Source organism: Macaca fascicularis, chromosome 6 (genome assembly GCF_037993035.2).
Source record: "Macaca fascicularis isolate 582-1 chromosome 6, T2T-MFA8v1.1".
Classification (NCBI taxonomy): domain Eukaryota; kingdom Metazoa; phylum Chordata; class Mammalia; order Primates; family Cercopithecidae; genus Macaca; species Macaca fascicularis.
Window position 1 is genome coordinate 66,708,194 of NC_088380.1, and position 22,994 is coordinate 66,731,187.

Genomic DNA, 22,994 nt, shown 5'->3' on the forward strand with positions numbered 1-22,994 from the left:
TTTCTTGTCTTCTGCTAGCTTTGGGGTTTGTTTGCTCTTGGTTCTCTAGTTCTTTAATTACGACGTTAGGGTGTTAATTTGAGATCTTTGTAGTCTTTTGATGTGGACATTTAGTGCTATAAACTTTCTTCTTAACACTGCTTTAGCCAGTCCCAAAGATTCTGGTAGATTGTCTCCTTATTCTCAGTGGTTTCAAAGAACTTCTTGATTTCTGCTTTAATTTTATTATTTACCCAGGAGTCATTCAGGAGCAGGTTGTTCAATTTCCATGTAATTGTGTGGTTTGGGGTGAGTTTCTTAATCTTGAGTTCTAATTTGATTGTGCTGTGTTCTGAGAGACTGTTTGTTATTATTTCAGTTCTTTCACTTTTGCTGAGTAGTGTCTTCCAATTATGTGATCGATTTTAGAGTAGGTGCCATGTGGCACTGAGAAGAACGCATATTCTCTTGTTTTGGGGTGGAGAGTTCTGTACATATCTATCAGGTCCACTTGATCCAGAGCTGAGTTTAAGACCTGAATATCTTTGTTAATTTTCTATCTCAATAATTTGTCTAATGTTGATAAGGGGTGTTAAAGTCTCCCACTATTATCATGTGGGAGTGTAAGTCTCTTTGTATGTCTCTAATAATTTGTTTTGTGAATCTAGGGTCTCCTTTATTGGGTGCATATTTATATAAAATAGCTCTTCCTATTAAAATGAACCCTTTACCATTATGTAATGCCCTTTTTTGTCTTTTTCAATCTTTGTTGGTCTAAAGTCTGTTTTGTCAGAAACTAAGATTGCAATCCTTGCTTTTTTCTGCTTTCCATTTGGTTGGTAAATTATCCTCTATCCCTTTATTTTGAGCCTATGTGTGTCTTTGCACATGACATGTGTTTCTTCAATACAGCACACTGATGGGACTTGACTCTTTATGCAGCTTGCCATTCTGTGTCTTCTAATTGAGGCACTTAACCCATTTACATTTAAGGTTAATATTGTTATCTGTGAATTTGATCCTGTCATCATGATTCTAGCTATTTTGCAGACTTGTTGATATAGTTCCCTTATAGTGTTATTGGTCTTTGTACTTTGGTGTATTTCTATGGTGGCTGGTAATGGTTTTTCCTTTCCATATTAAGGGCTTCCTTCAGGAGCTCTTGCAGGGCAGGCATGGCAGTGATAAATTCCCTCAGCATTTGGTTGTCTGAAAAGGATTTTATTTCTCCTTCACTTATGAAGCTTAGTTTGGCCAGATATGAAATTCTGGGTTGGAAATTCTTTTCTTTAAGAATTAAGAATTCTTGAATATTGACCCCCAATCTCTTCTGGCTTGTAGGGTTTCTGCTGAGAGGTACACTGTTAGTCTGATGGGCTTCCCTTTGTAGGTGGCCCAGACTTTCTCTCTTGCTGCCCTTAGCATTTTTTTCTTCATTTTAACCTTGGAAAATCTGATGAGTATGTGTCTTGGGATTGATCTTCTCATGGAGTATCTTAATGGGGTTCTCTGGATTTTGTAAATTTGAATGTTAACCTGTCTTGCTAGGTTGGGGAAGCTCTCCTGGATGATATCCTTAATTATGTTTTCCAACTTGGTTTCGTTCTCCCTATCTCTTTCAGGTACCCCAATCAGTCATAGGTTCAGTCTTTTTACATAATCTCATAGTTCTCAGAAGTTTCGTTCATTCCTTTTCATTGTTTTTTCTCTAGTCTTGTCTGCCTGTCTTATTTCAACAAGATAGTCTTCAGGTTCTGAAATTCTTTCCTCTGCCTGGTCTATTGGGCTATTGATACTTGCAGTTGCACTGTGAAGTTCTTGTGTTGGGTTTTTCAACTCCATCAGGTCATTTATATTCCACTCTAAACTGGTTATGCTGGCTAACAGCTCCTGTGATGTTTTATCCTAGTTCTTAGCTTATTTGCATTGGGTTAGAATATGCCCCGTTAGCTTAACGAAGTTCATTATTAGCCATCTTCTGAAGCCTACTTCTGTCAATTCATCCATCTCAGCCTCCTCCTAGTTCTGTGCCCTTGCCAAAGAGGTGTTGCAATCACTTGGAGAAGAAGAGGCACTCTGGCTTTTTGAGTTTTCAGCATTTTTTTTGTTGATTCTTTCTCATCTCCGTGAGTTTATCTAGCTTCAATCTTTGAGGTTGCTGACCTTTGAATGGGGTTCTTGTGGGGACTTTTTTTGTTGATGCTGTTGTTGCTTTCTGTTTGTTTTTCTTTTAATAGTCAGGCCCCTCTTCTGTAGGGCTGCTTCAGTTTGCTGGAAGTCTACTCCAGACCCTCTTTACCTGGGTTCCTCCCACACCTGGAGGTGTCACCAGCGGAGGCTACAGAACAGCAAAGAAGGCTGCCTGCTCCTTCCTCTGGGAGCTCTGTCCCAGAGGGGCACCAACCTGATGCCAGTGGGAATGCTCCTGTATAGGGTGTCTGGCAACTCCGTTGTGGGGGTCTCACCCAGTCAGGAGGCATGGGATCAGAGACCCACTTAACAAAGCACTCTAGCTGCCCCTTAGTGGAGCGGGTGTGCTGCGCTGGGGGAATACCACTCATCCAGACTGCCCTGACACCTCAGAGACACCGGGGGAAAGACTAAGTCCGCTCATCCGCAGAGACCGTGGCTGCCCCTCCCCTACAAGGGTCTGTCCCAGGGAGATGTGAGTTCTGACTATAAACCCCTGGTCTGAGTAGCTAAAATTCCCACAAGGAGGCCCCGCTGGTTGAGGAGGGATGGGTCAGGGTCTGGCCTAGAAAGGCAGTCTGGCCATGATCTGCCACAGCCACTGTGCTATGCTGCGGGAAATTCCTCCTGGGTCCAAACCACTGGATCTCCCCAGCACCCACAGGGGAAAACCAGCAGACTGGAGCTGCAGTGGTGGCTGCTGCCCCTCCCCCTGGGAGCTCGGTCATCTTAGGCAGCAGGAAGCCACAGTGATAATGGCCACCCTTCCCCCTGGGAGCTTAGTTGGTCTTAGGCAGCAAGCAGCTGCAGAGATGACAGCCGGCCAAGCTCCTGGGAACTTGGTAGTCTTAGGCAGCCTCCAGCCAAGATGTCTGCTGAGAACCTGCACAGCTCTGTGCTGGGAACCAGGACTCTGGAAGTGTGGGCTCATAAGAGGGGATCTCCTGATCCGTGGGTTGCACAGATCTGTGGAAAATGTGTGGTTTTCCCAGGCCGTGTAGCACAATCACTCACCGCACACCTTGGCCTGGGGTGGGAGCTCCCCTTGCCCTGTGCAGCTCCTCGGTGGACCATCACTCCACCCTGCTTTTCCTTGCTCTCCGTGGGTCGCGCCAACTGCCTAGTTAGTCCCAAAGAGAGAGCCTGGATACCTCAATTGCTGATGCAGGATTCACTTGACATTTTCGTTCTCAGTGGGAGCCTGTTTCTGTTTGGCTCTCTTGGCCCCTCCCCCTCCACAGATTTCTATAAAACTAATTGCTATAGTGCACAGTCCTAAAATTCTGAAAAGAGATTAAACTTTTATTTGGGAATAATATACTGAAAGGACAGGTACGATGTTGTTCTGATTGAAAAAACTGCATAAGAGAATCAAAAACTTACTATTAGGTAAACTGAAAACTAGAAAAATTATTATCTAAATGATGTAACATTGTTAAGCACTGTGACGGGGATTCTAGCAAAACTGCAAAAAATCCTGTTCCACACTTCTGGTATAAATTATCTTTTTGTTCAGGCGTGATGGGGCACTGTCTGTTAGCCATAGTCGGCATGCTTTATCTTCTAGTTAATGTATATCAAACCCAGCACTCAAATACAACTGTCCAGATCCTGGACATGACAGTGAAACACTGTTCAGAGCCCATTTTCTTTGGCCATTGATCTCAGATGCACCCTGAAACAAAAGTATTTACAACAATAATAAAAGATGAGTTTGCATGGAACATTTAAACTTTATACTCTTTGGTTTTGCCACCTCTAAAATGAGAATAATCATTTTAGCTTACCTATTAGAGTTGTTCCAAAAAGTACTTAAGATGATTGTGAAAGACAATCACCTGAAAGAAAAAAAGACTACTTGATGGCTACATATTACAATAAGCACAAAAGAAAAGTGGACTTAAGTTGCATATCAAGGTAGGAATAGGATTGTTTCAGCTTTTGAGAGTATCATGAGTAGGTGTCATTTAACTGAATGAATGGAATGAACCATGTGTATTATAAAAATAAGCACATACATATTTTATAATCTTGTGATATTTACTTGATACTTGTTATCTACTAGCTCTTTGTAAAATAAAAAAAATGTGTGTATATTTTTGTGTTGACATATACACAAAACTCTAATTCAGGACTTTGGATATAACCAATGAAACAGCTACTTTCAGCTCCCACAGAAGTAAATGAATATAGAACATATTTTGCCAGTGCCATAAGCAATGAGTCAACAGTCCCTATAACGTTTTTTGGTTACATGTTTTGAGTGACCACATTTTGAGTTACAGGGATTACAGATCTCATGGCCATAAAAAGTAATAACACTCCCACCCCATCAGTTATTGCATTTATATCTAGCTTATTCATTTCTGCCTCCACATTGGGTAACTAGGGAAACAATGATGTCACTGCTCAGTGTGGTACTTAGAAACTTCTTTACTTAGGCTTATGGCTGGGGAAGCCTACAGTCATTTAATGAGTCTCACCTCTACCACTGCAATAAACTCATAGAACTTTTATTTTTCTGAGCTGCTGATAGGGGAAAGATTATAATTCTATCTAATGCATCGTTTTGCGAAAAATATATATTATAAAGCATACTTTTACTGAAAAATCATCTGCGTGTTTGCAACAGGAGTTTTTCTTAATGTACATTGACAACATTGAGGCAATTATATGACCCAAATTACATGTTCGTTGTGGGACCATGGTCCTTTGAGCAGTCATCCTTCCCCTGGCCCTTCCTGGCACCTAGCTTTTGGTCTGAGAGGCTGGGTTTCCATTTTGCTCTTCTTTATTATAATTTTTCCTACACTATCATGTTGGTAACAGAAAGTTTTAAAAAATAATCAGTATCTGGATGTAAAAGCCACCTGCCCCCAAAATGGGATAGAAATTAATTATCAGCCTTTCTAGTAAAATAAATGAATGAGCACTCAGTACATCTCAGCCCTCACTTGCTTAATGTACTTGATATAGTTTGGATATTTGTTTCCTCCAAGTCTCATGTTGAAATTTGATCCCCAGTGTTGGAGGTGGGACCTGGTGGGAGGTGTTTGGATCGTGGGGACAGATACCTCATGAATGGCTCAGTTCCATCCTTGTGATAACAAATGAGTTCCCACTGTGTTAGTCTCTGTGAGAACTGATTGTCTAAAAGAGCATGGCACCTCCTTCTCTCTCTCTTTTCTCCTCTCTCACTGTTTGATGCCTGTTCCCCTTCCTCTTCCTCCATGAGTGGAAGCTTCTTGAAACCCTCACTTAAAGCAGATGCTGGCATCATGCTTCTTCTACAGGCTGAAGAACTATGAGCCAAATAAGCCTTTTTCTTTTTTTTTTAAATAAATTACTCAGCCTTAGGTATTCCTTTATAGCAATGCAAATGGATTAAGTCAAGGTTTGTGTTCTTAGTTTCCAAAATTATTTCCCTCGTCTTATTTTTTCAAATCTTCTATACCCCCGACTGCCCTCCCTCAGCTTTTGACCTAATAATATAATTTGTTGAGAAAATGGAAGCAACCAGAGATGAAATCCATTATTTCCCCACCATCTTAGCCCCCACACCTACCTATATCCACACCTGTCTATACTCTGCCTTCCCTCTGCCTCTATGAATGAGGAGTCCCTGTTCTGGGCAAAGGCCAACCCCTACACTTGGGCTCAAGATCCCACCTTCTCTAATTCCGAATTTCCCCTCCCCCTGTTGGGCATGCTTATCATTCTTATGGTCTACTGTCTCCTGGCTTTAAAAAACCTTGCCTTGATCCAAACTACAGAATGGGAGAAAACTTTTGCAATCTACCCATCTGACAAAGGGCTAATATCCAGAATCTACAAGGAACTTAAGCAAATTTACAAGAAAAAAAATCAAATAACCCCATCAAAAAGTCGGCAAAGGATATGAACAGACAATTCTCGAAAGAAGACACTTATGCAGCCAACAGACACATGAAAAAATGCTCATCATCACTGGCCATCAGAGAAATGCAAATCAAAACCACAACGAGATACCATCTCACACCAGTTAGAATGGCAATCATTAAAAAGTCAGGAAACAACAGGTGCTGGAGAGGATGTAAGAAATAGGAACACTTTTACACTGTTGGTGGGAGTGTAAACTAGTTCAACCATTGTGGAAGACCGTGTGGCAATTCCTCCAGGATCTAGAACTAGAAATACCATTTGACCCAGCCATTCCATTACTGGGTATATACCCAAAGGATTATAAATCATGCTACTATAAAGAAACATGCACACATATGTTTATTGCAGCCCTATTCATAATAGCAAAGACTTGGAACCAACCCAAATGTCCATCAATGATAGACTGGATTAAGAAAATATGGCAAATATACACCATGGAATACTATGCAGCCATTAAAAAAAGGATGAGTTCATGTCCTTTGTAGGGACATGGATGAAGCCGGGAACCATCATTCTGAGCAAACTATTGCAAGGACAGAAAACCAAACACTGCATGTTCTCACTCATAGGTGGGAATTGAACCATGAGAACACTTGAACACAGGGCAGGGAAAATCACACACTAGGGCCTCTCATGGGGTGGGGGGATGAGGGAGGGATAGCGTTAGGAGAAATACCTAATGTAAATGACGAGTTAGTGGGTGCAGCAAACCAACATGGCACATGGATATATATGTAACAAACCTGCATGTTGTACATATGTACCCTAGAACTTAAAGTATATTAAAAAAAAAAACCTTGCCTTGATCCTATGTAGGGTCAAGCTATTGACCCATATTTCTCCTCCCCAGTCACTGTCAAGTGTGATATATTTCAAAAGGGAGAGAATACCTGAGAAGTCAAAGGTCCACAAGATTTGGACTGTTGAAAGAATGTCTACCATTTGCTGTCTTCATTTCCCCACTTACTATTCTCTTCAAACTCCTCATATTGAGTGTCTTCTCCACTGGAACTGCTCTTGTCAGGGTTCCCAGTAATCCAATCTAGTCACATCCTGTGGACCTTGGCCTCTTGGGAGCATTCAACACAATTGAATACTATCTTGTTCTTGAAATATTGGTTCCCTCCTAAAACAGAGCCTGAGACAAAGACTTGTAGTCAGATAGTTTATTTGGAGAAAGATTCCAGGGAGCTGAAGTGAGAGATTGTATTAGTCCATTTTCATGCTGCTGATAAAGACAACCTGAGACTGGGCAATTTACAAAAGAAAGAGGTTTAACGGACTTACAGTTCCATGTGGCTGGGGAGGCCTCACAATAATGGTGGAAGGCAATAAAAAGCAAGTCACACCTTACATGGATGACAGCATGAAAAGAGAGAGCTTGTGCAGGGAAACTCCTGTTTTTAAAACTATCAGATCTCATGAGACTTATTTACTATCATGAGAAAAGCATGGGAAATACCCACCCCCATGATTCAGTTATCTCCCACCGGGTCCCTCCCACAACATGTGGAAATTACAGGAGCTACAGGATGAGATTTGGGTGGGGACACAGCCAAACCATATCATTCCACTCCGGGCCCCTCCCAAATCTCACGTCCTCACATTTCAAAACCAATCATGCCTTCCCAACAGTCCCCCAAAGTCTTAACTCATTGCAGCATTAACTCAAAAGTCCACAATCCAAAGTCTCATCTGAAACAAGGCAAGTCCCTTCCACCTATGATTCTGTAAAATCAAAGGCAAGTTAGTTACTTCGTAGATACAATGGGTGTACAGGCATTGGGGAAACACAACCATTCAGAATGGGAGAAATTGGCCAAAACAAAGGGGCTATAGGCCCCATGCAAGTCCAAAATCCAGTGGGGCAGTCAAACCTTAAAGCTCCAAAATGATCTCCTTTGACTCCATGTCTCACATCCAGGTCACGCTGATGCAAGAGGTGGGTTCCCATGGTCTCGGGCAGCTCTGCCCTGTGGTTTTGCAGGGTACAGCCTCCCTCCTGCTGCTTTCATGAGCTGACATTGGGTGTCTGTGGCTTTTCTAGGCCTACAGTGCAAGCTGTTGGTGGATCTACCATTCTGGGGGCTGGAGGACGGTGGCCCTCTTCTCACAGCTCCACTATGTCGTGCTCCAATAGGGACTTTGTGTGGTGGCTCCAACCCCACATTTCTCTTCTGCACTGCCCTAGCAGAGGTTTTCCATGAGAGCCCCCACTCTGCAGCAAACTTCTGCCTGGGCATCCAGGCATTTCCATACATCCTCTGAAATTTAGGCAGAGGTTCCCAAACCTCAATTATTGACTTCTGTGCACCTGTAGGCTCAACACCATGTGGAAAATGCCAAGGCTTGGGGCTTGCACCCTCTGAAGCCATGCCTCGACCTGTACCTTGCCCCTTTGAGTCATGGCTGGAGTAGCTAGTATGCAGGGCACCAAGTCCCTATGCTGCACACAGCATGGGGACCCTGGGCCTAGCCCATGAAACCGTTTTTTTCTTCCTAGGCCTCTGGGCCTGTGATGGGAAGGACTGCTGCAAAGACCTCTGACATGCCCTGGAGACATTTTCCCCATTGTCTTGGGAATTAGCATTTGACTCCTCATTATTTATGCACATTTCTGCAGCCAGCTTGAGTTTCTCCTCAGAAAATGGAATTTTCTTTTCTATCGCGTCGTCAGGCTGCAAATTTTCCAAATTTTTATGCTCCGTGTCCCTTTTAAAACTAAACACTTTTAACAGCACCTGAGTCACCACTTGAATGCTTTGCTGCTTAGAAATTTCTTCTGCCAGATACCCTAAATCATCTCTGTCAAGTTCAAAGTTCCACAAATCTCTAGGGCAGGGGCAGAATGCTGCCAGTCTCTTTGCTAAAACATAACAAGAGTTATGTTCCCAACAAGTTCTTCATTTCCACCTGAGACTACCTCAGCCTGGATTTCATGGTCCATTTCATTGTCAGCATTTTGGTCAAAGTCATTCAACAAGTCTCTAGGCAGTTCCATACTTTCCCACATTTTCCTGTCTTCTGAGCCCTCCACACTGTTCCAACTTCTGCCTGTTACCCAGTTTCAGAGTCACTTCCACATTTTCAGGTATCTTTCAGCAGCACCCCCCTCTACTGGTATCAATTTACTGTATTAGTCCATTTTCATGCTGCTGATGAAGACATACATGAGACTGGGCAATTTACAAAGAAAGTGGTTTAATGGACTTATAGTTCCACATGGCTGGGGAGGCCTCACAATCATGGTAGAAGACAAGAAAAAGCAAGTCATATCTTACGTGGATGGCAGCAGTCAGAGAGAGAGCTTGTGCAGGGAAACTCCCATTTTTAAAACCATCAGATCTCATGAGACTTATTCACTATCATGAGAACAGCATGGGAAAGACCCACCCCCATGATTCAATTATCTCCCACCATGTCCCTCCTACAACATGTGGGAATTCTGGGAGCTACAGGATAAGATTTGGGTGGGGACACAGCCAACCATATCAGAGGTCATAGAGAAGAAGAGAAAGTCAATAAAATGTTGTATTACGGAAGTGGCCACAGTTACAGGTGATTGGTGCAACCAGTGTTTGATTCATGAGACCCTGAAGAGTGTGATAAAATGTGCCTTAGAATTGTCTGCCTGGAGGATAGACAGGAGATACAAGCATGTATCTACTGGATCTCATTTCCCACAGCTCAGGGATAGTCCCATAAGTGTTATCTTCCCAGTCTCAGTTCATGCACAAGTGTCAGTAGATTCCTATTTCATGGGTCAGAGAAGCCCAGGGCAAAAAGGGGGAGGTACCTGGTTTCTACCTGAGACAGGCACTGCCCATTTGTACCTGCATGAAACTGTTAGAGCCTTCATGGGACATGTCACTGCAGCAGTGGCTGGAGATCAGCTTCCTGACACCACACTTATCAAGCACATGTAGAAAGCCTTTTGTGCTGACTTCTCTGCTTCACATCCCAATATTGACATTCTCCCATGGCTCTGTGCTGAAGCTGCTGCTTTTGAACATCCAATCACTCTCACATGTGACCTCATTCTGTTCCATAGATGTAAATAGTATCTATTTGACTCCCAAATCTACCCTAATCTCTACTTAGAACTCCAGACTTGAGTATCTACTAATAGTCTGCTTGACAGATGTGCAGATGGAGTCTAAGATACATCTCAAACTGAACATGGCAAAAAAAGATTAGTTGTTTTTCCAACATCACCACCACTGCTGCCACCCAAAACCCTCTCTATCCCCAGTCTTCAGACTGCATCAGCAACCATCAAGTGTTGAAAAGCAAATTTAGAAGTTAGCCCTTATTCCTACATTTTGCTTGTCCCCATATCGGCAAGTCCTGGGAATGCATCCTAGAAGCCATATCTTCCCCTTCTCACCATCTCTGCTACCACTGCCTAGCCCAAGCCATCAGCTCTCACCTGACCCTACGATAGCTTCTTAATGCTCTGTTCTTCCCACAAAGCATTGAGTGACTAAAGAAACACGTTCTAATTACATATTCTCAATGTTTGCTTACAAAGCTGTCTCTCTGTCAAACCTTCAGACTTTTCCATTTACTGAAATAAAACCATTTATGATGTTTCTTAATGAAAGCATGCTAACATTTGCCTATTTCTATTCCCCCATTTTTTATGCTTGAACTATGTTTACATTGTTTAAGCAAATAACTATTACATATCTTTTAACCTTTATTTAGTCTTAGTATTTATTTAGTTTTAGTTCTACAAGTAACCATGTATCTAATGCTCATCATCAACCCTTGTGTAATATCTCTGAGTTATTGTTGTCTGAAGTTTATTCTCTAGTACAGCAGTCCCCAACCTTTTTGCTACTAGGGACCAGTTTTGTGAAAGACAATTTTTCCATGAACAGAAGGGATTAGGGGATGGCTTTGGGATGAAACTGTTCCATGTCAGATCATCAGGCATTAGATTCTCATAAGGGACCAAAACCTAGATGCCTCACATGAGCAGTTCACTATACAGTTCATACTCCTATGAGAGATTAATGCCACTGCCGATCGGACAGGAAGCGGAGCTCAGGCAGGAATGCTCGCTCACCTGCTGCTCACCTCTTGCTGTGCAGCCCGTTCCTAACAGGCCATGGACCAGTCCCAGGGTCTGTGGACCCCCCAGGTTGGAGAGCCCTGCTCTAGTAGATTCCTGAAGAATCACTTATGGGAATGACATTCTTTGAGTTGTCACATGTTGATACTAGTCTGTGCTGTTTGTAGTGGAAAATAAGTTTTTGCTAGATTTAAATCTTTGGCTTATATTTTCTTTTCTTGTCTTAAATATGTTACTCCATTTTCTCCTACCACAAAGCATTGCTTTCTAAATGTTTAATTGATTATGTATAATCTAATTTTCTTTTTTGGGGAAGAGAGGGTAGATGCCCAAATAATTTTTTCTTTTTATTTAAAGACTACTAAGCTTAAAATGTACTTTCAAATATTTGTCTGCTTTAGGAATTTTTTTATTTATACTTTTTAGTGTTTGTTCTGTTGCCTTGTTTTTCTTCTTCAAGAATTTCTATTATCCATATACTGGATCTTCTTTGACTGTTTTCAGTGTCTGTCATTTTTTCTCAAATACTTTTTATTTCTTTCTTCTCATTATTTAAAAAATAAACTTCCCCTTTTGCTCTCTATTCTTTTTAAGGTGTTTTATTTTCTTTTTATTTTCATGCTCCTTTTATTTTAGTCTTCATTTCCTAAGTGATTAATTTCTATTTCTTTCTCAAGTTTTGTCACCTCATTTTTCTACTTCTGATTTATGTTGTTCTGTTGTGTTTTATTTTCTTAATATCATTTAGATCATTTTGAAATAATAGGTTGGCCAGGCACAGTGGTTCACACCTGTAATCCCAGCACTTTGGGAGGCCGAGGCAGGTGGATCACGAGGTCAGGAGATTGAGACCATCCTGACCAACATGGTGAAACCCCATCTCTACTAAAATACAAAACTTAGTGGGCATGGTGGTAGGTACCTGTAATCCCAGCTATTGGGAGGCTGAGGCAGGGTAATTGCTTGAACCTGGAGGTGGAGGTTGCAGTGAGCTGAGATTGTGCCACTGCACTCCAACCTGGGCAACAGAGCAAGACTCCATCTCAAAAAAAAAAAAAGAAAGAAAGAAAAGAAAAGAAATAATAGGTTCATGTTTATCTATTTTATGGGCATGTCTTTCTGGAATCCTCTCACTGATAGGAATGTTTTTCTCCTCCTTATTCTATTTTCTTTTTTTAAAAAAATAACAACATGAAATCTGACTTCAGTACTTCTGTGTTTATTTTTATGTGGCATTAGTTTTCCTTAGCTTTTAGAAAGAGGCTTGATTCAAGGAGTTTTTCTGACTTCACAGAGCTACCACTTGTTTTCTTATAGTGTTAACATAACACGGTGGCTTGTGTTCTTAAATTTCCTGGTTTTGCTTCTCTCTCCCACTTTTATCTGGACCATTTCTTTCCATGCTCTTTGTTATCTTGGTTCTTTTGAGGTTTGGTTTACTAACAGCCCTTTTGCTATAGTGTGCGGGCCCTGGTCTGGAAGGGAGCCCTAGCTGATCATTCTCAAAAGTTTATGGACTCTTTAGATTTTACTGTGCACCTTGTAATTACCTCCTATTGGAGTAGATAAAACCCTGTTGGTTTCACCTCCTGTCTTCTAATTCACCTGCTATGCTTTCAGTGAATTCTGAACTCTCCTGCTTTCACATTTGGGAGATGCCCTATAGCTTCTCTCAGCTTCCCTCTGCACAGGTGCTAGTATGAGGCAAATCTTGTGGCTATTGGTGGGTTGTCCCCATCCACTTGAATTTGGGGTATCTCCATGAACCAAGCTTGGTTGTAAATGTAGTCCATGGCTTTGGGGTTAAACTGTCTCCTTGTTGTCTGTTTTTATACAGGGATTTGGCTTTCATCACCATTGCCATTATCTGGTAGCATTCTCAAGGAACTAGCCACTTTAAGCAACAAATAATCAGCCAAATTTTCTTTGAGTCCGCTGTCTGGTTATTCTATTTGAAATGATAAAACTACTTCATATGTACCAATATAAACAAATTTTACTTTTATGAAAGTAAAACAAAATGTATCTCTGCTTTTTTGCTAGCCCAAACTTGGCTCTGCTGAGAGCCCTATCAAAAATGGTGTCACAAAATGGAGTATAGTTCTCCTAATGTAATAATTTTCAGGTGATTCAATCACATAAATGTAAATGTTAGAGAGGTTTATATGGTTCTATTTAGTGCGCTAATATTGTAACTGAAGTTCAGTTTCTGACTTCATACACAAGAGTTAATAAATAGGCACATTTACCTACTGATTAAGTAAAAATAGCTTCCCACACTGATGATTGAACTGACAAAGGCTTTAGGAAATTAAAATTTCCTAAAGTACTTAAAATTTTACTTGACATTCTGCTCACCTTTTCATGTGATCTAATTCTTGACTGCTTTCGCCATTGCTTTAAAATAATATTCACCCAGAACTAGTATTTTAAAAGATAATTTAAGATGTCCTTGTCAGGCCAGTCTGGCAAGTACAGCGTCTTAAGACTATAAGAGATTATGCCTCTAATATTTTTATTGTTGAAGAGATAATATCCAGTAGGATTTATTTTCACTTAGACTTTCAAATATGGGATATTTTCTTGTTCTAAATCAAAGTACAAAATGTCTTTTTTAAAAATAATGAAACCACCATCACTGATGAATGGATAGATTGATTGTTAGATGTAACATGATATGAGGAAGCCAGTATAATATGTAAAACTTCAATGGTAAAATATAGATGATGAGTATGGAGATGTTTACTATAAAATTCTTTCAACTTTTCTGTGTGCTTGAGAATTGTTTTAATAACATATTAGAGAAAATACCACATAAACTTTGAATCTCTGTGAAAGAGAAATGGAAAAAATTCTTGGATTTCATTCTAAAAGTTCCTTATTTAAAACCAAATAAACTTTGTAAGGTTTAGAGGAATTGTATTCTGAAAGTTTTTCCTATGTGTATCTAAGCACATTTTAATAACTTTCATGAACTAAGAGTTTCTCAAAAACAGGTTGTATCTGTTCTTCTTTACAGAAGTTCTCTATCCAAAATAGTTTCAGGAAGGAGGTTTCCGTGATACAGGCTTAAAATAAAAACCGAGTTAAAAAAAAATTTGGCTGGCTGAATATGGTGCCAGAAGATGCTGGTGTAGATAAGGCTTCCTCCCCATGCACTCATGCTCACCACAGGGCTTTTGTTTTTTAGCTGGAATAGGAGGGATATGTTCGGTTGAGGGCATAGGCTGTAAGAATATTTTAAAGGGATGCTGTCAGCTTTGCCACCTGCCCCTAGAAATGGGATTGATCCCTTAGGATTAGAGAAATAAAATCCAGAAATCAGACCTCCTGAAACTCTGGACAAAAACAGACCTGCTCTGGGAACTCCATGACTGAGTGTCCAGAAAGCGAAGAAAAAGGCCATTCTTCCAACTCTGTGTGGAAGTCAGGTGGACTCAGCATCTTGACCATTGCCAGTTTGGAGAACCTCCAATAACCAGCATCCTTAGCATAAACATTGTTGTTCTCCAGGTGCAAGCCTTCAGCAGAAACCATTGTGGAGTTCAGTCAACCAGATACCTGAGCAGTGGTAAGGACATGTGCATGGGAGAGGAAAAGGTGGAGGACATAGATGAGGCTGCCATGACAGATTGGTTAGTAGGCGCCTAGGAGGCTCCCTCGGTGGCTTACAGAAACAAATGAGGAATACTCAGAGTTAGTTTCTCCTTTGGGGATAGGTTACTTAAAAGCCTTGCCTGAGATGGGAATTCTTGCCCAAGTGACTGATTTGAGCCCTGTTCTTGGGAGAAGTGCATGAGAGAAGCAGGATAGGGAAGGGGAAGAAAGCTACTCAAGAACGAGGTCTCAGCTGGAAGTTAGCTTCCATCGGACCCCACGCACGGATTCTGGAAAGTGGATCACATCACAGAATTGGCCTTTTGTACTCCACATCTCAGGCAGTCATTTGCTGATGTTTGCCCTCAGGTCCCAAGTGTGGAGGATTGGAATAGCCTTCCTAATGAAGAGGTTCCTGAGGGCAATTTTTTGACGAAAAGGAAAGTTCCCTTGTTTAAAACCCCAAACTTAGTAGTGAGTGTTTGTTCTCTAAAAGGGAGCTGGCTGGAGCACCAGGAGGTATCCACTACTGCTGTATTCTTCTTTAGCAGGTGGGAGTTTCAGAGTTATTGTAATTAAGGTAGAAGTGTAAATGTGACCCTCATTTTATAGTCCCAGGCTTGTGAATGCAGGCATATTAATCAAACATTGATCTTAGATTAGCTTTAAGCATGTAGACTAATCGAATTGTTCCCAAGGGAAAAAATTACGTTAAGTACTTTTTATTTGGGGACATTACCTGATTTATCTGTAACATTTGTAAGCTCCATACTTATGATTAGAGAAAAATGGTTACATTTTACAATATCAAAGAGGTAGCTATAGTGTATGAAGAGGATTTGATTCAGGGTTTGCTCAGAGGGAATTTGATCTTGTTTCTACCATTTCTGTGGCTTCATTCAAGTCTCTAAAACTCTCTGGGCCTTTATTAGATGAGGCACAATGACATTTGCTACAACATTATCAATGTTTTCCTTATTGTGTCTGTGAGGTAATAGGGAGCCATTGAAAGTCTTCAAACAGAAGACAGTTTCCTCAAGTTGGAAAATATCTTTGAGAAAGATGAGCTCAGAAATTCTGTGTGTAACTGCCTGGAGGAATGAGAAGCCTGGTATAATTATTCAGGCTTGAGGTAGTAAGGACTGCTTTACTTCCTTCCCAACCAGACTAGGTTAAAGTTCCCTCCAGAGTTCTCTAAAAGCACCTTGCAATTATGTGTTCAATGTTTATTTTATCCACTAAACTTTACTTTGCATAATGTCAGGAACCATACCTGTCTCATTTATCACTGCATACCCAGAGCTGAGCAAATATGTACTGAATAAATGAAGGATTTGAATAAAATAGAGGAATGCAGTTGAATTCAGTAGATATTGGCCAAGAATAAGTGACAGATCTTGGTATGTGATGAAAGGAAAGAGTCATATGTAACTTTAAAGCTTTGAGCCCAAGTGGACCGTAAGAAAGCAGTTGGAAAGTTAAGTCTTCTGTTGCTGTAAAACAATTTACTACAACCTACTGAATTTACCCAATACACAACTTCCATGGGTCAGGAGTCCTGGCACAGCTAAGCTGGGTCCTCTACTTAGAGTTGCGTGGGCAGGCTGATGTGTTTTGTTCTGTTTTGTTTGAGAAGGAGTCTCGCTCTGTCACCCAGGCCAGACTGCAGTGGCGCGATCTCGGCTCACTGCAAGTTCTGCCTCCCGGGTTCACACCATTCTCCTGCCTCAGCCTCCCGATTAGCTGGGACTAGAGGCATGCGCCACCACACCTGGCTAATTGTTTTTTATATTTTTAGTAGAGACAGGTTTCACCATGTAAGCCAGGATGGCCTTGATCTCCTGACCTCGTGATCTGCCCATCTCGGCCTCCCAAAGTACTGGGATTACAGGTGTGAGCCACTAAGCCTGGCCCAGGCTGATGTTCTTACCTGGAGCTTGGCAGCCTTTTCTAGGCTTATTCAAATTATTGGCAGCATTTAGTTCCTTATGATTATAGGACTGAGGCCCTTAGCTCCTAGATGCTGTCCTCTCCATCAGCAGTTCACAGCATGGCCATTTGCTTCTTCAGAGTCAACAGGAGAGTGTCTCTCTTGCTTTGAGTCTCTTCTTTCAGGGAAGGCCTGCACCTGGGTTTAAAGGTCTCAACTGATTAGGCTGGGTCTACCTAGGATAGTTTCCCTTTTAATAAACTCAAAGTCAACTGATTAGGGAGATGAATTACATCTGCTCAGTTCCTTCACCTTTGCCATATTCTGTGAATTAGAAGCAAGTCACAGCTTCTATCCACACTTAAGGGAAGAGGATACACAAAGGTCTGAATACCAGGGGGGCATAAATCACACACAGAGAGCCATCTTAGAATTCTGCACACCACAATAAGTCAGCTCAGTTTTTGTGAGGTTTACATGTTAGTGGAAGACAATAAGCTAGTCATGGGTAAAAGTCAGACTTGTGGATTTGACATAGTAGATGCTATGAGAGAGGGTTCATTACCCAGAGAGGAAAACGAACGGCCAAAAACGCTCTTGGTCTTGGGAAGATGTTTAGTATTTAGGGAAGAAAGAGGACCTAGCAAACTGAATGTAGGAGAGACAGTAATAGTGAAATGTCACATAAGTAAGAAGAAATTTCAAGAGCAGCGTGATTAAGAGAGTCAAATGTAGCAGCAACCAAGGAGGACGCTGGTGCAGTCCACTAGCTTAACTATGCGGTGGCCTTATAGAAAGTTGTTCAGGGCAGTGGTGACGTTAGAGTCAAGGTTGAAGTGAATTAATGGAGCCAGGATGTCAAAACGGTGAAAGAAGGCTTCTGAGATGTCCCATCCCAGTCCAGGGCAGTGCCAGGCTTGACTTCTAGAAGATGAGCCTGTTCCCAGGTCCTTTCATTCTAGCTCCATCTATGTAGCCCTCGGCTGACTTTCATTCTGGGGGGTGTGGGGTGGCAGCACAGTTTGTGTTGGGGCTGTCTCTGGGCTCTTCTGGGAAAGGGAAAATCACACTGTTAGCAGAAAATGCAAGTAATCTACCAACTTGGGGAAATCTGAGGTAGGGAGCCTTTCTGCTCTCTGAATTAAAAATGGACTCTTCTATCTCATCCTGTGAGTTGAATTTTTAATGACTAGTACAAATCCTTACTTGGTTTCTTTCTGGCCAGGCCTTATTTCTTTCAAGCCAGGAGCCCAGCTGTCCTTACTGTTTTGTAGAGATCAAGTAGAATTTGGAGGAAATGAAATAGTAGGAAGGATTAAGCAATTGTTGGACCCCAGACAGACATTCTGAGGCTCTTGAAATACCAGCATTGAAAGGGGGTATCATTAATCAAATGCAGTGTTGCCATATAGAAGCTAAATTTAATTCTAATCTAACAAATCCGTAAATGAAACTCTTTCTCTTTACTCTGTCCCACCTTTCTCCTTTCATTCAGAAGATCAACCTGTGTTTTATTACGAGAGCTATATAGCTAAAAAAAATAATAACACACGGAATATTAGGCATCTGATTCTACCAATATGGCAGTAATAATGTCTGGCTTTCTTGTCTCTCACTTTCATTATTTGTTACAAAAATTTACTTCCATCACAGAGTAATTAACATAAGTATTTCACCATCATTTTTTTCTTTATCATTTATCCCATGTTAAAACTTCCTGGATATAAATACTATGTGTAAAAAAATAGGATTAAAACCTACAGCTTTAAGAGTTTATAATCATCTCTGCAGCCTGCAGTGTGTTCATCTAACATTTTAAATAGATTTTTCCATCATTTAAAACCAATAGACTAAGTGCTATGCACACTGTTGTAAAGTGTATTTCATGCCTCACTGGGCTTTTCTGTCTTTAACTTTCCAATATATGTCATTTGATTAAATTTTTGACTGGTCAGAATAAGGAGGAATAGACAGAAATTGCTCTTAACAGAATCTCCAGTGTGCCTAGTATTATATTGAAGCCGAAATGAACATCTTTCTCTGTAGGAAGCTAAAGAAAGTCTTTGTTCCATTTTTACATGGGAGATCATCTGTTATTGTAACCTAGACACCTAAACCCACTCCAGATTCAAAATGTGCCATTTATAAACATGCATGCCAAGTTTCAAATGCCCTTTTTGAATGTTTGCATGTAATTTGAAGCTTGCAAGGCCAAAGTAAAATACAGTTTCCATTGTATTGCATCTCCCACACTGCATGTGAGGTGCCTCTTTTCTCTGACATAGCTTGAATAGACGAAGCATAGTTTGACTTTATTCAAAAAGAGGAATGTTTCTCAGTTCAACTGAAATGATTGCTAGGTATATGCTGCCAACTTCATTTTCCCCCTTGCAGAAATGTACATTTTTCCCTATTATAAAATGTACTCATAATAGAAATGAGACGGTTCCCAGGAGTGTGATTATCCAAAGGTAATCTCAACCCAATCTGATTAGAGGCAAGTGGCTCATGCCTCAAAATGCTCCAGGGTATGATTATTTTATGATAACCATACTCTGTATCATGTCTTATTGATTAACTAATAAAGCGTCAGCATTGCTATTTAGAAGAAAAGCTGAGAAACCAGGGGGAAGGTAACTGGTTCTAGAAAGGAAGTGATTCGTTCAGAACACACAAACTACCTCTTTTGCACCACCTCTTTACAATTTCAGGTGGTGCGCGAGAGGTCAGCACATGCCTATGTTAGTATCTTTGGTGATAAGCTCATTAATTTGTTAAATATGATGCAGTTAGTTACGTTTAAATGTACCCTAAATTGCTACTTCTCCCTGTTACTGACTTTGTGAGAGAAGAATGGCATTCCTTTAAAGAATGCTGTACTCTGTTCTCATCATCCGGATGACTTGATCACCCAGGTCCAGAGAGATACAGATAGAACCTGAAAAACACTACCTAGCTTGCCTGTAGTAGCTGTATGCTGGTCAAATCACCTAGCATTAGAGTGAGAAGAGCCTATGACTAGCAGGCAAACATTTTGCAGATACAGTAGCTTAGGGGCTCTTACTAGGAGTGTGTCCCCTGGGACAACATTCAGCCATCCACAATATTCTTATCATTCCCCATAACGATGACTACACATCTATAGAAAAAGGTGGGGTGAGGGAATTGAAGCAATTGCCTTAGGTGACTCAATTGAACAACCTATTTTGTCACAATTACTCTATGTTTTCTTTGTAAATATAAGCTTATGGCCTGAATTACCAAGTTCATTTCTCCAGAATTCCATTTCCTCTTCCTATGTAGACACAGCTAATATATTCAAATTGAGACATATTCCACAAGTAATAGTGCCCAGCTCTAGTTCTTGGTGATGTATCTTTTTGATAAAATTTAACTGTCTGAGAAGTAGAGTTTAGTCAGTTCTATTATAATTGGTCAAGAGTTACCAGGTGCTAGTCAGGAGCTCTTTCCCTCCTCAATTCATTTCTTTGGCTATACATTATTGATGTCATTTGAGCAGAATAACACTTTGAGAAGATATACATAAGGTTAGCTTAATTTATACTTGTCTGCTTTAAGTATCCCACTGTTCACAGAGCCAGTGGTATTTTTATCTTCAAAATCCAAACCTGCTAGAATGGAATTTCTGCTAATTTCCCAAAGAACATTTCACCAGAACCTCTATCTTTAAGATCTAAGTTTAGTATTTGCCTCAGAACACATCTGAACTACTTTCAAAAGACCCTTAAAACTGATCAAACTGATCACATAACACACATCTTCCTATTAGCCCGATGCTGCTTCTCTCCTTTTCTAAAACAGGATTTTACTGCCCATCTCTTTTTTCTTCTGATAGTACCTTCCCCCAACCCCACCATTAGACTTTCTGTTTGTTTGTGTTGTTTGTTTCTGCTGGATAAACACACTTGCTCTAAATTATCTTTGGCACTCTTGCTCAGCAGGACATGAAGACTCTGCCTTCTAGCCTCCAGCAATTAAGGGACCACGGGAACTCTAAAGACTGATGATGGCATTTGTCCTAAGAAGAGTTGTGCAAGAAGAGCTTCCCCTACTCTTCACTGGAGAGTAAAGAGCCAACCACTCAGCTGGTTCTGACCTTCTCAGACATTAGTGCCATTTCCTGCTATTTCCATACTTTTCAACATGGATGAGGCATCTAACATTCTCATGTTTTTCTTTCCTGCTTGCACTTACTTCAGGTGTTTGTTTTTTACGATGAGGAGCGGAAATAACTTAGACATAAGAAAACATGAAAGACGTTGTATGCCCTCCTATCTTATCTTTTCATTTCTGTGTCTCTGGCTGTCTTTTTGGGCTGTGTAGTTCGGTAAGCCCCCATTCAAGTCAGAATGGGCTAAGTTATGCCGCAGTAACAAACAACCATACAATTATATTGTTATTAAAATAACAAAGACTTTATTCACACTACAGGTGCATAATGAGAGAATAGGATCCACCCCACATGTCTTCAGTGTAGACCCAGGTTACCAGGAACACTACTGTGCACTATAGCAGAGAGAAAGAGAGCTCTGGAGAGTCTGGGATTGGTCAAGTGCTGTGGCCCAGAAATGATACATATCACCTCTGCTTCCACCTCATTGCCGACATCATGCACATCATCCTTCCAACAAGGATTACACCCAGGCAAACAGACAAGACGCCAGTGGATGCCTGAAACTGCTGATAGTACCAAACCTTATGTTTTTCCCATCTGGCAACTGAGATGGCTACTAACTGGCTGATGAGTGGGCATCTAAAGCATGGAGACACTGGACAAAGAGAGGATTCATATCCCTGGTGGGACAGACTGGGAAGATCAGAGACTTCATTGCAATACTCAGAATGGCTCACAATTTAAACTTATGAAGTGTTTATTTCTGGGATTTTCCATTTAATTTTTTTTTCATAATTGAGATTTTATTGGTTGAGGATCAGTACAGACATTTCAATTTGTACACAATTCTTAACATATGTAATGAAATTCTAAAAAGCCATGTATTGTAATTCTTTTTTAAAGTTATTCCAGTGACTTTCCAACGTAAAATTTGGAAGCAAATTTTCCTTAAGAGGCTATCAAGTACCAGTATCTTCACATGTTGATCAGCTGTTACATATGGCCCATCAGTTCACAACTGAATAGCATGTACACTACATATTCAAATCTGTAATCTTTCATAGCACAGTAACAAAGTCATCAGGAAAACAGGACTACCACAACCAAAGATGTCACAGAGTGCACACAATTCTGACAGGGAGCTCCATGAACAAGGAGTGGTTTTCTTTAGGAAACGATTCTACTAAAAAACATGAGAATAGAAGTAAAATAAAATGTTCAAGACATTAAATGCGGGACTGACTCCATATTGCCATTTAATATACATTCTAGGATATAAAAACTAACCCCCCATCTATGGAATGTTAAGCTGACACCCGAGACAGTCAACACCTCCCATAATTCAATATCCCACACTATTTTCTAGTTGTACCAAAAAATAAACAACCAGCAAATGATTTCACCTCTTAAAAAAAAGCATTTACACTTAAAAAATGGGATGAGGTGGGATTCCCTCCTTCTTAAAAATGTTTCTAGAGCTACTAAAAAACTTTCATTTACAAAATAGTTGATAAAAATATTCCTCTGGATTGTACAAGAAGGGACACAGGGACCACTGGTAAGACATGGTATATGGTATTAATCAGACTTGGCTTCTTTCTCTCCTGCTTCATCAGAGGCTGCACTCTCCTCAGTTTTCATTTCCCCGTTTTCTGCAGGTGAATCTTCTTTAGTTTCTTGGTTAGCCACTTCGGCCTGTTTTCCCTTTGCTCCCCTTTTCCCTTTGCTCCCCTTTTCCCTTTTGTTTGCACTTTTTTGTCTGAAGATTTATCCTTCGCTGCTGCCTTTTTCAGCTTCACTTCCACTTTTGCAGGAGGTTTAGCTGACAACTGCCCGGATCTCCTCTTGGGCTCTTCCTCGGCGGCCCCTTCGGCGGAGCTGACCTGCGGGGACAAGGAGACGCGCCAATCTCCATTTAATATTTTTAGACTTCGGTTGACTGCCATTTACTATGGGTAACAGCCCTGACAAATGAAACCTCAGATAAGGGGACTACTGTGCAGGGCTGTGGGCATCTACAGTGGGGGATTGCTGGAAATGCTTGATGAACAGCATGAATGGCGATCACATGCCCTCAACCGAATCAATGGGGACATCTTTTTCTGTCTTACAAAGAAGGCCTTTTGCGTCTTCTCTCACATTACCTAATAAACCCTCACAGTACC

The 22,994-nt window shown here is 40.9% G+C and overlaps 1 pseudogene; it reads right to left on the reverse strand.

The window, feature by feature from the left end:
* Positions 1–21,598: 21,598 nt before the first annotated feature.
* On the reverse strand, positions 21,599–22,775 carry LOC107129996 (non-histone chromosomal protein HMG-14 pseudogene; annotated as a pseudogene).
* Between the last annotated feature and the right edge of the window lie 219 nt (positions 22,776–22,994).